The following is a 15245-nucleotide window of genomic DNA, read 5'->3' as shown; positions in this document are numbered from 1 at the left end:
GGTTAAGCTGAGTTCAAAAGAAACTAGTTAGGACTGAACATAATAAAATAGCAGAGCACTTAAGGGGTTGGGATAGGGTGGACAATCAATAACAGGATAAGATGTAATGTGTGGGGTAGACTGAACTGGAAGAAAATGTGCTCAGCATGCTCCCTGCTCAGGCCTTCATAATTTCTTTTCTTTTTCTGGAATGCTTTATCATCACATAACCTTATCGCAGCTCCTTCACGTCATTCAGATCTCTGCTCACATGTCACCTTCTCTGGCCACCCATCAACTCTCACACCCCTTTCCTTGATTTATTTTTCTAATCTCCATTTGTAAACATTCTCTATATATTGACTTATTTCTGTCTTCCTCTTCTAATCCCATGAGAGCAGGAACTTTGTCTTTGCCAGCTTCCTGCTGTTGCCTGCCCTTCCTAGATCGATATCTGGTATACAGCAGGCGTTCAATAAATACTATTTGAACGACTGAACCGTTCACCGAACCAATCTTGTTGGAATGTATGCAAAGAGAATGGACCACAGTAGAACCAAGTGGAGGAGAGTAGAACATAAAAGGGGGAAGATGGAGTGGAGTGAGCCAGGGTAGAATGGTGTAGGGAGGGGCAGGTAGCTCAGGATGAAAGAAAGGAGAACGAAACTAAATTCAGAACAGTAGGATGGAGTGGAGCCATGGCTTTTCAATCCCCCATACACGCTGGCACCATCTGGGGAGCTCTTAAATCATGCAATGTCTGGATCTACCCATTCAGATTCAATTAGGCTGGGGTGGGGCCCAGGCACCATTATTCTTTACAGCTCTCTATGTGATCCAAATTTGCAGCCGAGGGTGAGAACCACTCTATTAGGACATTCCGGTTATAGAAATTAGGTTAACCTCAAGCCCAGCTGTAAGGCTTATGCATAGGAGAGCTACCAGCTAGAACCTCGTACCCTACCAACAGCACGTCTGTAAGGGAACAAATCTCTCGAATTTTCAGCTATTGCCCAATAAAGAGTGTTGTTCTGACAAATGTGTTAAGTGGAAAGTCTCATCTCAACCAGAGCAGCCTGATTCTTCTGTGGGGCCAGGCGGTCTGCTAGGGTATCTCCAGGGGTCTTCTCTGCACGATATGGATTGGGCAATCTGCGGAAGTCATTCATTCCATCTTTGCAAGCAGATAAACAGGGTCACCCTGGGACTCCAGTCTCCTCCAAGGCAGACTTTCCCCCCTTATCTTCCTCCCTCTGTCCAGCTAAGCAAAGTCTCCTTCTGCTTTGGACCAAACCAAACAGAATTATAAAGGAGGCCCAACGTCCAACTTCCACTATCATCCTGACTTCAGATTAAAATAATAATAATAATAATAATAATAATAATAATAATAAATAAATATATATATTCAATTTATTTAAACTAAAAAAAGAAACACAACAAAAGGTTTACCCATTTTTCCCACCTCCCCCCCACCCCACCCCCACCTCTTGCAACTGCCAATCAATCTTCTGTATCTATAAGCTTGGGTTTAGTTTGGTTTGGGTTGGGTTGGGTTTTAAGATCCCACATTCAAGAGAGAGCACACAGTATTTGTCCCTCTCTCTGACTCATTTCACTTAGCATAATGCCCTCAAGCTCCACCTATGTTGTAGTAAATGGCAAGACTTTCTTCTTTCTTTGGCTAGATAATATTGTGTTATACAATTTCTGTATCTATTCATCCATTGATGGACACTTAGGTTGGTTCCTTTTCCTGCCTGGTGTAAATAATTCTGCAGTGCACATGGGGATGCATATGTCTTTTCAAATGAGTGTTTGTTCTCTTCAGATAAATACCCAGAAGAAGAATTGCTGGATCTTAGAGTAGTTCTATTTTTAATTCTTTGGGGAACCTCCATAGTGTTTTCCACAGTGGCTGCACCAATTTACATTCCCACCAACACAGCAAATGGTACCCTTTTCCACACCCTTGCCAACACTTGTTATTTCTTGTCTTTTTGATGCTAGCCGTTCCAACAGGTGTGAGATGATAGCTCATTGCGGTTTTTATTTGCATTTCCCTGATGCTAAGTGATACTGAGCATCTTTTCATGTGTCTGGTGGCCATCTGTGTGTCTTTGGAAAAATGTCTATTTGGATCCTCTGCCCATTTTTTAATATTGTTTAGGGTGGGGTTTGGGGTTTGGGTTTTTTTTTTTTATGTGTTTGGGGGTTTTTGTGTTTTTTTTATTATTTTCCTTTTTTTTTTATTGGAGTTCAATTTGCCAACATATAGCATAACACCCAGTGCTCATCCCATCAAGTGCCCATCACCCAGTCACCCCCACCCCCTGCCCACCTCCCTTTCCATCACCCCTTGTTCGTTTCCCAGAGTTAGGAGTCTCTCATGTTCTGTCTCCCTTTCTGATATTTCCCACTCATTTTTTCTCCTTTCCCCTTTATTCCCTTTCACTATTTTTTATATTCCCCAAATGAATGAGACCATATAATGTTTGTCCTTCTCTGATTGACTTATTTCACTCAGCATGATACCCTCCAGTTCCATCCATGTCAAAGCAAATGGTGAATATTTGTCATTTTTAATGGCTGAGTATTATTTTCCTTTTGAATTGTATGAATTCTTTACATATTTTGGATATTAACCCCTTACCAAATACATGATTTGCAAACATTTTTTCCCATCGCATCTGTTACCTTTATGTTTTGTTGATGGTCTCCTTTGGTGTGCAGGAGATTTTGAGTTTGATGTAGTTCCACTTGTTTATTTTTGCTTTAATTGCTTTTACTTTTGGTGTTAGATTCATAAAAAAATCTTCACCAAGACCCATGTCAAGCAGCTGACCATCTATGTTTTCTTCCAGGAGGCTTATGGTTTCAGATCTCATATTCAAGTTTTTGATCTATTTTTTCTAAGATTTTATTTATTTGGGAGAGAGGGAGGGAGGAAGAGAGTATGAGCTGGGGGTGGGGGAAAGGGCAGAGGAAGAGAGAAAAGCAGACTCCCTCTCTGAGCAGGGAGCCAGATGCAAGGCTGGACCCAGGACCCCAAGATCATAACTGGAGCTGAAGGCAGATGCTTAACTGACTGAGCCACCCAGGCGCCCCTGATCCATTTTGAGTTAATTTTTTCTGTATGGTGTAAGATAGTGGTCCAGTCTCATTCTTTTGCCTGTGACTGCCCAGTTTTCCTAACATCATTTATTGAAGAGATTACCCTTTCCCCACCGTATATTCTTGGCTCCTTTGCTGTAAATTAATTGACCATATACGTGTGGGTTTATTCTGGGCTCTCTATTTGGTGTCATTGATCTATGTGTTTGTTTTTATGCCAATATCACGCTCTTTTAATTACTATGACTTGGTAGTACGGTTTCAAATCAGGGAGCATGATACCTCCAGCTTTGTTCTTCTTTCTCAAGATTGTTTTGGCTGTTTAGGGTCTTTCACAGTTTCATACACATTGTAGGATTGTTTGTTTCTGATTTCAGATTTGCTTCTCTCTAATGCCAACTCTGGCCCCAGCTTTTATCCAAATCCACTCCAGCTCTCCAAAAAAAAAAAAATAAATAACAACGACAATGATGACAACTATTCCTCCTTGAGCTCTGGCGGTCATTAATCTATGCATGATAACTTGCAAAGATACTCAGTTTATAGAACAGTGGCTAGCACTCACCGACAGCTCATTATGTACCAGGCATCCTTTTTTCAATTTCATTTATATTAGCTTATTTATCCATTCTATGAGGCAGGTGCTATTATATCGTCCCCATTTAAAGAAGAGAAAACTGGGGCACAGAACAGTTAAGTAACCTGCCTAAAGACACACAGCTAGAGAGTGACAGAGCAAGGATTGCAACCTTTGGCTCTAGAATCTGGGTTCTTAGCATGTATATCCTACTGCCTCATGCAACCCCTGTGTGTGTGTGTGTGTGTGTGTGTGTTAGAGATTTTATTTATTTGTTCATGAGAGATAGAGAGCAGAGACACAGGCAGAGGGAGAACCAGGCTCCCGATGTGGGGCTCGATCCCAGGACCCCGGGATCATGCCTCGAGCCAGAGGCAAGATGCTCAACCGCTGAGCCAGCCAGGTGCCCCATCCCTACGTATTCCTAATAACAGTCTCACCAGGCAGATATTATTTCCTGAGTTTACCACCCAGAAGGCGGGTTCCGGCTGCCCCCCGCACTTGTTCCACATGGCCACAGTGGATTTCCACCTCAAACCCAGTCTTGTCCAATTCCAGAGTCGGAGGGCTCCCAACCACCACTCAGCCCTCCCGCTCACACGCCTGGGAGCTGGGCCAGCAGCAGAGGCCTCCCCTCTGCCTAAGAGCAGTGGTCCGGGCCTTCGCCACACAGTCAGGGCTTTCTCACCCAGGGCCACTCCGTCAAGGGCAGGTCTCTGGAGACTTCTGGATTCAAGGCCCGTAGGTCCCCGACGGGCAACCCCCCCAGGCCGCACTTCCCCAGACCTGACCTCCCTCAGCCTCCGGCCAGCGCATGGGACTCTGTTCCATGATGGGGTGTCACCGGGTTCCGGGTGGTGGGCTCGAGTGGGTGAGGGAGGCCCTTTGAGTCACTGAGGAAGCCAACAGCCGGAGTCCCCGCAGCCCCCGCGCCCAGGCCGCACCCCAATACTTTGGAAATGTGTAATTCGCACCCTCATCCTCCTCCCACGGGCCCGGGGGTTCGGCTGCTGCTGATTCATTTTCAGAAGCTCCTCTTTCCACAGCAGCAGGAGGAAGGACTGTCCCCCGCCAGGGCCATGTGTGTTTGCTATGATTCATCGCCTGGTCTGCAACCGCCTCAGAAATAGGCCTTACACAATCCCGGAGCCGCTGGGAGCCTCGCGGCGCAGGGGCTTCCCCTCTTACTCACCCTCTGGGCCTCGGTCCACTTCCACGCAGCCACGGGAACGCAGAGGGACAGGCACATGCCCAAAAGAGGAACTTGGGAAACTGGCAGGCGGGGTGAAGGCCGCCCCCCGTTGTTGGCAATGCTCTGAGGCAAGATCGCAGCTGTGCGGCTCCTGTAGAAGTGAAATGTGCACCGTAAACAGAATCTCCCCGCGCCCCCGGGGCCGCTGCCCGCTGCCCTCACAGCCTGGGGTCCCGGCTGGAACCAGGGTCTGGGGGGCTGCCCTGCTCCGCCGCGCGCTCGAGGTTGGTGGGGAGGCTGGCTGCTGGCCGGGCCCGGAGCCGGTCTGGGCTTAGGAAAACCGGCAGCAGTGTAGACGGAGGGATGGACTGTGCCCATGGGGAGCTCCTGCGGCTGGCCCCCCAAGACCTAGGCCGGTGGCTTTTTGGATTCTGGCACCTGGGGGGCGGGGAGGGAGGGTGGGATGAACGTGGATGCTCGGGCCCCATCGATCAGCTGGGGTGGGTCTTCAAAGTAGAGTTGGAACATACTTGCCAAGCCCTCACTTTGCATTTGAGAAGAATTGGCCCAGAGAGCAAAAGGGACTTATCCAAGGTCACACAGCAGCTCGTGCAAAGATTGGACTAGAACTTTGCCTTGACCTATGAGGTCCTGCATGAGCCGGCCTCCCCCCGCTTTGTCACCTCTCTGCGTTCTCTCTGACGTCGCCTCCTCTCTGTTCTCTCTCCCACGTCCGGGCCTTTGTATGCCCCGTCGCCCCTGACTTTACCCCAAATCTTTCATGATTCTTTTTTTTTATATATAATAAATTTATTTTTTATTGGTGTTCAATTTGCCAACGTACAGAATAACACCCAGTGCTCATCCCGTCTTTCATGATTCTAAGCCAGCAGCCCTCTGTGGCCCTCCAGCTCCTCCCCTCACTTTGTGCTCCCTCAGAAGACCACCTGATCTCATGTCCGTGTTTGTTTATCAGCTTTTCTTCCCATTAGAATGTGCTCCCCAAACGGCCGGGGCTTTCTGCTGTGCACCCCGCACCCACACAGTGACTGGAACACAGCAATTGCTCAATAAATATATTTGTCGGATGATTGAGGGTCCCAGCACAGGGTATACACTGACACCAGTGCCCCCAGCCCACACCCACCAGGCCACTGTACCAACTGTCTGCCAAGCCCTGGGGTCACGTATTTCTCCTCAAGGACCAGCTCATGAACGCCCACAGAACAAGCTCGGAACAGAGACCATTCCTCTGTAGAGACCATTCCTCTGTAGGAGAGTATCTCCAAGGTGTGCCCAGGGAGGACCAAGGACTGCTTCGTAACCCGCACACCAGGGTGACCACAACCAGAAAACGGTGGTCCCCACCCAGAAGCCCTTTGGGGAGGCCTTTCTCTCTCTCTCTCTTTTTTTTTTTTAATGATTTTATTTATTGATTGATGAGAGACACACAGAGAGAAGCAGAGACGCAGGCAGAGGGAGAAGTAGGCTCTCTGCAAGGAGCCTGATGCAGGACTCGATCCCAGGACCCCAGGATCACACCCTGGGCCGAAGGCAGATGCTCAACTGCTGAGCCACCCAGGCATCCCTGGGGAGGCCTTTCTGGTGATGCTCCCACTGATCAAATGTGTTCAGACTCCCATGGGCCACTAGTCTTCACAGTTTACCGGCCCCAAACTCTCTACTGTCACCATCTTGTTTTCAACCAGTCAGAACCCTTGCGTGTATAGCTGTTCAGCGACCACAAAATGATCTCACAAAGATGCCCGATCCTCACAGCAAATCTGGGAGCCGGGTGCAACTGCCCTTCATTTTACAGATGAAGCCCATGAAGCCCAGAAAAGCAAAGTCACTGGCCTAAAATCACACAGCAAAGGACACAACCAAAATCAGATTTGAAGCCAAGTCTTGGCAAAAGCCAGTCTTCTACTCTGGCCTCCGCGCCAGCAGCTATTCCACACCAGGCATGATTGGTCACCTACCTCAGGCCCAAGCTTCACTCTGGATCACGTTTGGCTGTTGCCCGAAATCTCCCCCTCCTGGAAGATGAAAGGCTTACCATGCTCAAGGAGATACAACAGATCAGGTGTCAGCTTCTGAAGGTCAATCCAAAGGAGGAAACACCAAGAAGGTCAATCCAAAAGGTCAATCCAGAAGAGGGAGTCACTGTAAGTAACTCAACTGCATGTGTCCTCCAAACACAGAGCCTGAGATAAACATTAGGGTTTGCACAGATTACTTAGGAGATGACCCCAAGAAACAGGAATGAGGGGCTTACGTCTGAGAAGGAAAGAACAGTCTATAAAATTGTGTGCTCTTGAAGTTGCCCTCACAGGAGCTAGATTCTTATAGGACCTATGACTTCTGGGCTACCCTTGAACAAGGCTGAATGGGCTCTCCAGCTCTGGAGAGCTGGGCCTGAGGCAGAAAATCAGAGTTGTGTGTCTGGTGCCTGAGGTGAGAAGCTGTGAACAAGTGTCAGAACTCACCCAGAACCCTCCAGTCCCCACAACTGCAGGGAAAAACAGAGACAGACTGCAGGGATGTGCTCAGGGCATCAGAGCCTCCCCTACAGTTTCAACTTTGGCCACAGTCTCTTCTGGAAGTAGTCCAAGTGTGTTTTTTTGAACGAAAATGTGGCCACCCCTCCCTTGCCGTCCTGGACATCAAAGAATCAGAATTTTACAGGTCAACGATTTCTCAGCAACTTCCTCAACTAAGAGCTAGACCCGGGCCCTCCACCACCCTGCAGCAGCACAGAGGCCTCCTGGTCCGCTTTCTTTGCTCTCCAGCATCTCTCAATCACTCAAAAATTCTACCTATACCAGGTCTCTCCAGGTAGAACCCCAGGACCTCCCTCCGTCAGGGTCCTCACTAGGCCCTTGGGGCTCAGGGCCTGTGACTGATGCGAGCCTGACCTGGCCCTTTCCCCCCCAGACTCCTTGTGGTGCAGATGGGGACTCTGGGCTGAGGTGACTGGCCTAAGACCCTTGGCAACTTAGAAGCATCTCGTCTTGGGGCACCTGAATGGCTCAGAGATAGAGCACCTCCCTTCAGCTCAGGTCGTGGTCCTGGGGTCCCGGGATCAGGTCCTACATCGGGCTCCCCGCAGGGAGCCTGCTTCTCCCTCTGCTTGTGTCTCTGCGTCTCTCTGTGTCTCTCATGAATAAATAAATAAAATCTTTAAAAAAGAAGAAGAAGCATCATATCTTACAGCCTTTGGGGCATAGACCCAGGACTAGCCACAGAATTTGAATTTGCAGGGCCCGGGGCAAAACGAAAGTGCAGGGCCCCTTTTTCAAAAATGAATAAGAATTTCAAGGTAGTAAAAGCAGAGCCTGACTAAAGCAAAGACAGCCCATCTGGACGCAGGCCCCGTATGATCGGCACCAGTGCACACTCACGCACACTGTGTGTGTGTGCACACCGAGATGCGTAGGCCACACCTCTCCCGGAGGAATTCCAAAAGGGCAGGGTGGGCTACTTCCAAAACAACAGCTTTCCAGCCAGATGAGCCTTGGTTGGAATCTCAACTTTGCCTCTCACCTGTTGTGCAATTGAAATGAATTGCTTACGCCCTTGGGCCTCAGTTGCCTCATCGGTAGAATGGGAATGAGATGGCAAACTGCACGTAAAGTACAGAGAACATGAAAGGCACTGAACAAATGTGAGTCCTTTGCCCTCCTCGCCACCTCCCTCCTCCCTATCAGTTTCGTCCCTTGCAGGCTAGAACCGGGACACACACACACACACACAAGCACCACCTTGGCCATGGTCTGAGTCTCAACATAACAGCTGGAGAAGGTGGGGGGCTGGTGTCCAGGGAGGGAGGGGGCTCCGGACTCCTCCTCGTTTGTCTCTGCTCCAGCCTAGGGCCCGGCCCTGCCAAGCTGGGCCCCCCCCCCCCCCAGCCTCTCTAAGGAAAGGCCAGAAGTTCCCATGGTTGGCAATTCTTCTTTCTCACCCTCCTTTCCTCGGGAAGGAAGGAGAACGAACGGCGAGAAGGGCTGCATCAGGCCTCCACTGACTCATCGTGACACTGTGGGCAGGTCACAAATGATGATCCCTGCCTCAGCTTTCCCATCTCTAAAATGGAGCTAATGATGCCTGCCTCCGGCCTCGGTGACAGGATGTTCGGAGAGCATTCATTAAGGCTGCTGTGCGGCTGTCATTGTGCCTTAGCTAATAACACACTGCCCAGGTGAGGCCCCAGGAGGCCTTGGGAGCTCTGGGAAAGCACACTCTCAACCATCTTCAAAGCATCCCTGAGAAGCAGGTGGGAGGCAAGGCTCAGGACATGGGGAGGACGGAAGGAGGAGCCGTCCCCAGTGGCAGGGAGGAACAGGGGCACGAGGTCCCGCACACCCCAGATGGGGAAGGTGACAGTCTCCCCTCAGCTGAGAACAAGTGTGAGCTCCCTGAGCAAGGCAAGCCCTCTAAGCTTCCTCCTGAAGTGGGAGTGATAAGGCTCACTTCTCAGAGTCGTGCTAAAGATGAAATGGAGCCACGTATGTGCCACTGCTGGCACCTAGTAGGTGCTCAGGAAACGTGTGTCCTGAAATTAGGAACATCACCAGTGGGGCTGGCCCTACTTTGTGTCCACATTTGGCACTTTCAGGGGCATTTTTTTTGTTGAACCTTCCCCTCTTGGTAGGTTGCATTCTACATCTTCCTTAGGCCACAAACCACACCTCTCTGGACTCAGACACGGTGAGGGGATGGGTGACCAGGTTCTCACCCACCTCTTGAGGACACCTGGTCCTGCCCTCCCTCCCCAGGCGGAGAGATGTCAGGCGGAGAGGGGTTGGCAGCGGCATTCCTGTCACCAGCAGAGCCTGGCAGGAGGGACAGATGTTAAGTGCCCTTGAGAAAATGGTGGTCTGAGAGGTTAAGTGACTTGCCCGAGGTTCCTACCGTCACTGGGAGGCAGAGTCGGCATCCAAACCAGGGTCTTGGTGTCCCTAAGCGCATTATAATATGTGGCACCCTGAAGCTAGAGACGCAGCTCGGATGGGCAGCAGCTTGAGAGACCAACTTGGCCAATCTCTCAGCCTGAGGCTGGAGGAGTGAGCACTCAGAGAGGTCGGGGTAACCGTCGGGAGCAACTGGACCCAAGCCGGGCCCTGTGCCTGGAGCCTTCTCTCCTGCCTCGCCTGGCTTGGGGCGCCTCAGGAGCACGGACCACAGGCACATGCTGGCCCTGATTCAGGGACTGGGGATCCCTGTGCGTGGGAAGCAGGGGCAGGAGTCCCAGCTAAGGCCCCGTCACTGGGGCATCTACCCAGCTAAGCACCTGCTGCTTGCCAGGCCTCGGGGGCGCAGCCCAGACCAACGCAGAGCCGCGCCTGCAGGGGGTGGGTGGCATTGTGCCCACAGCTGGGGCAACAGAAGCTCAGGGGAGGCCGCTTGTCCACATCGCGCTTGGTGGCAATGCTGGGACGAGAACTCAGAGCGGATCCCGTGTTTTTCCTCCACACAGGCTGTCACTGGCCGGAGGCAGAGAGACTCCAGCCATCAAGACAGGGGAAGAGAACAGAGAGCAAGTATGTGATCTATGGTCCAAACCAGGACCATTTCGAGAGTGAAAGGGGATGCTGTGAATAATTACACCAGGACAGCAGGCATAGACCAGATTGTCCCTGGCAAACGAGGCCGTGTGGTCACAGGAACCATAAGCCTGTGACGTGCCAGCCGTGGTGAGAGTAGCTTTTCGGCGTCACCGAATTGCCAGATCAACCCTGAAAAATGGATGTTAGTTTTACATCTCCATTGGACGGGTTCATTAACTAAGGCTCAGGGGGTTTAATAGAGCCTGCTCAAGATCCTGGAGCTGCTGGCAGGCAGCTGCAAAATGAGGGATGAGCGGATAAAATTTGGGGCCTGAAGGAAGAAACAAAAGGCAGGGCATAGTCAACTGGTCTGGCCACCTGGCGGAGGCGTTACGGCTGATGGGAGTCCATTACGAATGAGCAGTAGCCATGGCAGGCTGGTTATTAAATATGTCTAATATCTGCCTCACCCCCCCCCCCTCGAGAAAGGAGCCCATGGGTGGCCAGGAGAGTAGAGCACTCTGTGGGGTCGGGGAGGGCTCTTGCATAGGCAGGAAGGCCCCTCATTCCTGGAGCTCCAGGGGAGCTAGAAGCAGCCACCTCCTGTGGCTTGGCCTCCCTGGGGTGGTGGCCTCTGTGAGAGGGAAGTCCTCCCTTCCTTCCTTTTTCTCATAAGCAGATTTGAAAGCAACCACTCCGGGGTCTTAACAGGGGTAAGGGGGGAGCCGAGAGCAGCAGCCAGTTCAGTCAAGTGGACAGAGAACAGGACCCCAACCTGGGATAGGGTTGGGCAAGGGACAGGGGAGAGGCGTGCCAGCCAGCCTGGGCAGACCTGGGCAGACCTGGCCTGCGGGAGGTCGTGCCCACCCCCAGCCACAGGACTGTGGGTGAGGGTCCCGGGGGTCTGCGGAGGGCCCTCCACACTCCCTTTGGCTCTGGGCCTGGGTGCCCTGTCCCCTCGGCCCCCCCTCCCAGGCCTCCGCGGTCTAACAGGAAGTATCTTTCTCTTTCTATGTTTCCCCCCTTGGCCTGCACCCAGCTATCCCCAGCCCTGAGTCGGGGTGACTTTCAGGAAACTCATTGTGAAAAACCCAACGACTCCCAACTGGCTGCCTCCAGCCACCCGAGGTGAGGTGCCAAGATGTGGGCAAGCAGGGCCACCGAGCTGTCAGCGTGGCCCTGACTCTCAAAGGCCGAGGAGCTAGGGTCGCAGTGGCCCCCTCCCCAGATGCTTCTCCACCAACCCCCCACACACACCACCACCACCGACCTGAGCACTACTGGAGGACACACCTCCTGAAGTGAGAGACTGGGAGGAACCGCACAAGGCTTCCTAGAAGAAGTCACAGTGGAACCAAGGTCTGAGGGATGCTTGGGGGCAGCCAGGCAAAGAGATGGGAGATGTTTCAGGCAGAAGAAACAACTCCATGGGGGAAGCCTAGGGGAGCAGAGAGACCGGTGTGATGGCAGCAGGCTTGGAGAGAGGGAGGAAGAGCTGGGCCTAAAAGTCAAAGGGCTTGCAGAAGCCACAGGGTGAGGAGTGTAGAGGAAGCCTCTGAAGACTTGTAAGATGGGAGACAAAGGGGTGACTCCCTCAGATTTGCCATCTTAAAGAACAATCAGACAGCTATGGAGGAAAGGATTGCAGCAGCAGTTCTCAACCGGGGTGACTCTGCCCCCAGGGAACATGTGGTCATGTCCACGGACATTTTTGGTTGTTGAAACTGGGGGTGGGGGTACTACAGGCATCGATCACCCGTCCCAGTAGAGGCCAGGCTGCTGCTACACAACCTGCAGTGCCCAGGACGGCCTCCCATGACAAGGAATTATGTGACCCAAGATGTCAATAGTGTCCACTGGAGACACCCTAGATCACAGGAAAGCAAAAATGGCGGCAGGAAGGGTGGCGTAGACACCAATGCCAAGAGCCAGGCAGGAGGAGCAGCAGACAGAAACCAGGGTATCGTCTGTGATGACAGAGACACCAGACAGATCCATGCCAACAGGACTTGGTGATGGGTTCAACATGGGGAAAGAAGGAACTGATGCCCAGTCCCAACTGCTCTACCTCCATGATGCATCTCACTTCCATCCTGTCCTTTTCATTCCCACTGCCCTCTCACCTGGACAGGTGAGACAGTAGTCTCTCAGCTGGCCTCTCCGCCTCCAAGGACTCCTCTCCACTCCGTAACGATGCCAGAGTGACCGCTCAAAAGCTCACCTCTCGTCAGGTCACACTCTTCCTCTAGAACCTTCCATGGCTCCCCAAGCCAGAGAAAATTAACTGACAAGACCCTCTTGACATGCAAGTCCCCACCCGTCCTCCCTTGCCCATCCACAATTCCGTATCTCTTGTGGCATACATTTTTGGTTGCTTATCCAAAACACATCTCCTAAGGGGGAAAAAAAAAAAGTAAAAAAGAAAATAAATAAGAGAAAAAGAAATAAATAATTTTAAAAAGAAAAAAAAAAAAAAACCACGTCTCCTCATCTTCTTAGCTAACAGAACCCCAGTGTTTGATAATCTATCCAGGTCCGCACATATGCTTCCCTAGGCCGGTCCAATTCTGGCCTTGAAAACACGCAGAGAAGAGTGAGAACTTCCAGAGAAGGCTTCTTTGCTGATAAATAGACATTCCTGTGAAGAGGGACTCCCTTGTCCTCTGCTAGACGGTCAGATCTACATGTGGCACCTGAATCAGCAGCCACCCTCCTGTGGCCATCGTGGGGGGACAGGACATGGCAAAATTTGTGAGGTGAGGGTGGCAAAACAGGGGAGGGAAAGAACGCAGGTGCCTGGCGAGAGAGTTGAGCCGTCACATTGGCCAACCTGGAAGCGCCCTGCCTCAGGACTGCTCTCTGGGTGCCGGGAGCTGGGGTTTCCTATTGCTCGTAGCCGGAGCCTGATACAAATCCCTGGCTCCGAACCCAACTCTCCTCCCGCTTCCAGACTCCTACTATGCTTTCCCACTTCCGCGCTATCGTGCAGACTGTTCCCTCCGCCCTTTGCGGGGACCTTGCCCTTCCCTTCAGGACCAACTCGAGCGCCACTTCTGATCCCCCTTTAAACCCACTGACCCGAAGCAGCATCTCCGTCGTCTGCACATGATCTGCAGCTTCGCCCTGGTGCTTACGGCTCCGCACCTGTCATTGGAGTCACTTGCCCTGAGCCCGATTGTCACAGCCGGACTGTGAGCCCCGACAGGATAGAGCCCAGCACCACTTACACCAGGAGACCTCACGGCACCTGAGAGGTATCTACCTGCCACGGCAGCGGCCGCTGCTAACCCCCATTCCTAACTGTGCTCGCTTCCTTTTCCTACTATCACAAAATGATCACAGACTTAGCAGCTCAAAAAACACAAATTTATTATATCACAGTTCTGGAAGTCAGAAGTCCGAAATGGGTTTCTCTGGGCAGGACTGGATTCCTTCCTGGAGATTCCAGGACAGAACGTGTTTCCTTGCCTTTTCCAGCTCAAGACCACGTGCATTCCTTGGCCCGGGACTCCTTCCTCCATCTTCCTACCATCAATGACATCAATCCAACCTCTGCTTTCAGCATCACACCTCCTCCTCTGACTCAGACCCTCCTGCCTCCCTCTTAGAAGGACCTTTGTGATTACATCAAGCCCACACGACAATCCAGGATAATCTCCCCATCTCAAGAGCCTTAACTTAATCACAGCGGCGGAGTCCCTTTTACCATGTGAGGTCACAAATGCACAGGGCCCGGGGATTAGGACGTGGATATTGGGAGAACTTTATTCGCCTACCGCATCAACCAGAGCTTGAGGGTAAGCGGCCAGAAATTCGTTAGGAGGACAGCAGCTAAGCAGCAGCATCAGGATTAGACTAGAGACCAGGTTCCTAAATATTATGATGCAAACTTCCGATTTGGCCTTTCCCGGGATCTAACCAAGTTGGCTCAGGCCATAAAAGGCTTGAACCCAGAATTGGAATCAATAAGGCAAAAGGGCGCAGAGAGATGGGGAGAACGGATGCAGGAAACTGAAAAGCTGAGACCCACCTCCTCCAGGTCAGGAGTGGTCGTAGCACCGGGATGGGCCTGAGGGGCACCAGGAGAAGGAGCAGCAGAGACAGAGGCTGGAAGCTCAGTAGAGCCAAGTGGCATTCAAATCAGAGCTGTCCTCCATCCCAGGGGCCCAAAGCCCTGCTGTCTATCAAATAACTAAGGCCACCAGAAGGTGTAGCGGCTGGTGACAAGTTGTTCTGTTATTTATACTTCGGTAGGTGTTTTCAGGTAAACAAGAACCTCAGCCCGAGGAAGAATTCTCACGTGGTGGAAACTGAGTCCCATAACCGGCTGATGGAGGAACCATCTGGCTGCCCCAGGGTGGCCCACAGGGTGACGAGGTCCCACCTCGGTGGGCCGGGTCAGGGCTCATCCATGGTCCCCCCTTCCCTCCCCCAGGGTGGGCCGGAGCCTTGCCTGGGCCTTTGGACTCCTCCGAGGCTGCTCCCAGGGCTGGGCACCTAGAGGCCACGGCGCCCAGCTCCCCCGGGTGACCCCAGCAAGGCCCGGCTCCTCTGCACCCTGAGAAGGCCTCTCTGTCCAGGAGAAGGAGAGGGAGACAGAGACGGTGAGCTGAGTTTTCCAGAACTTAAAAGTGGTTACCATCAAAATAATCAAGGGCAAAGCAGGTCGTCTCCCATTCCCCTTTGAAATGATTTCACAAACTGAATTCCTCCCCTTTGACCAACTTTCCCAATCCGCACGTATTTACCTTGCGGGGGAGGCTGCTAAACCCCCCAGCCCCGTGGCAGTGCTCACTCCACACGTCCCCGTGAAAGCCAGCCCCCAGCTCTCCTC

This window comes from Canis lupus, chromosome 13 (genome assembly GCF_011100685.1).
Source record: "Canis lupus familiaris isolate Mischka breed German Shepherd chromosome 13, alternate assembly UU_Cfam_GSD_1.0, whole genome shotgun sequence".
Taxonomy (NCBI): Eukaryota; Metazoa; Chordata; class Mammalia; order Carnivora; family Canidae; genus Canis; species Canis lupus.
The sequence above is the reverse complement of the archived record's forward strand: the minus strand, read 5'-3'. Positions refer to the sequence as shown.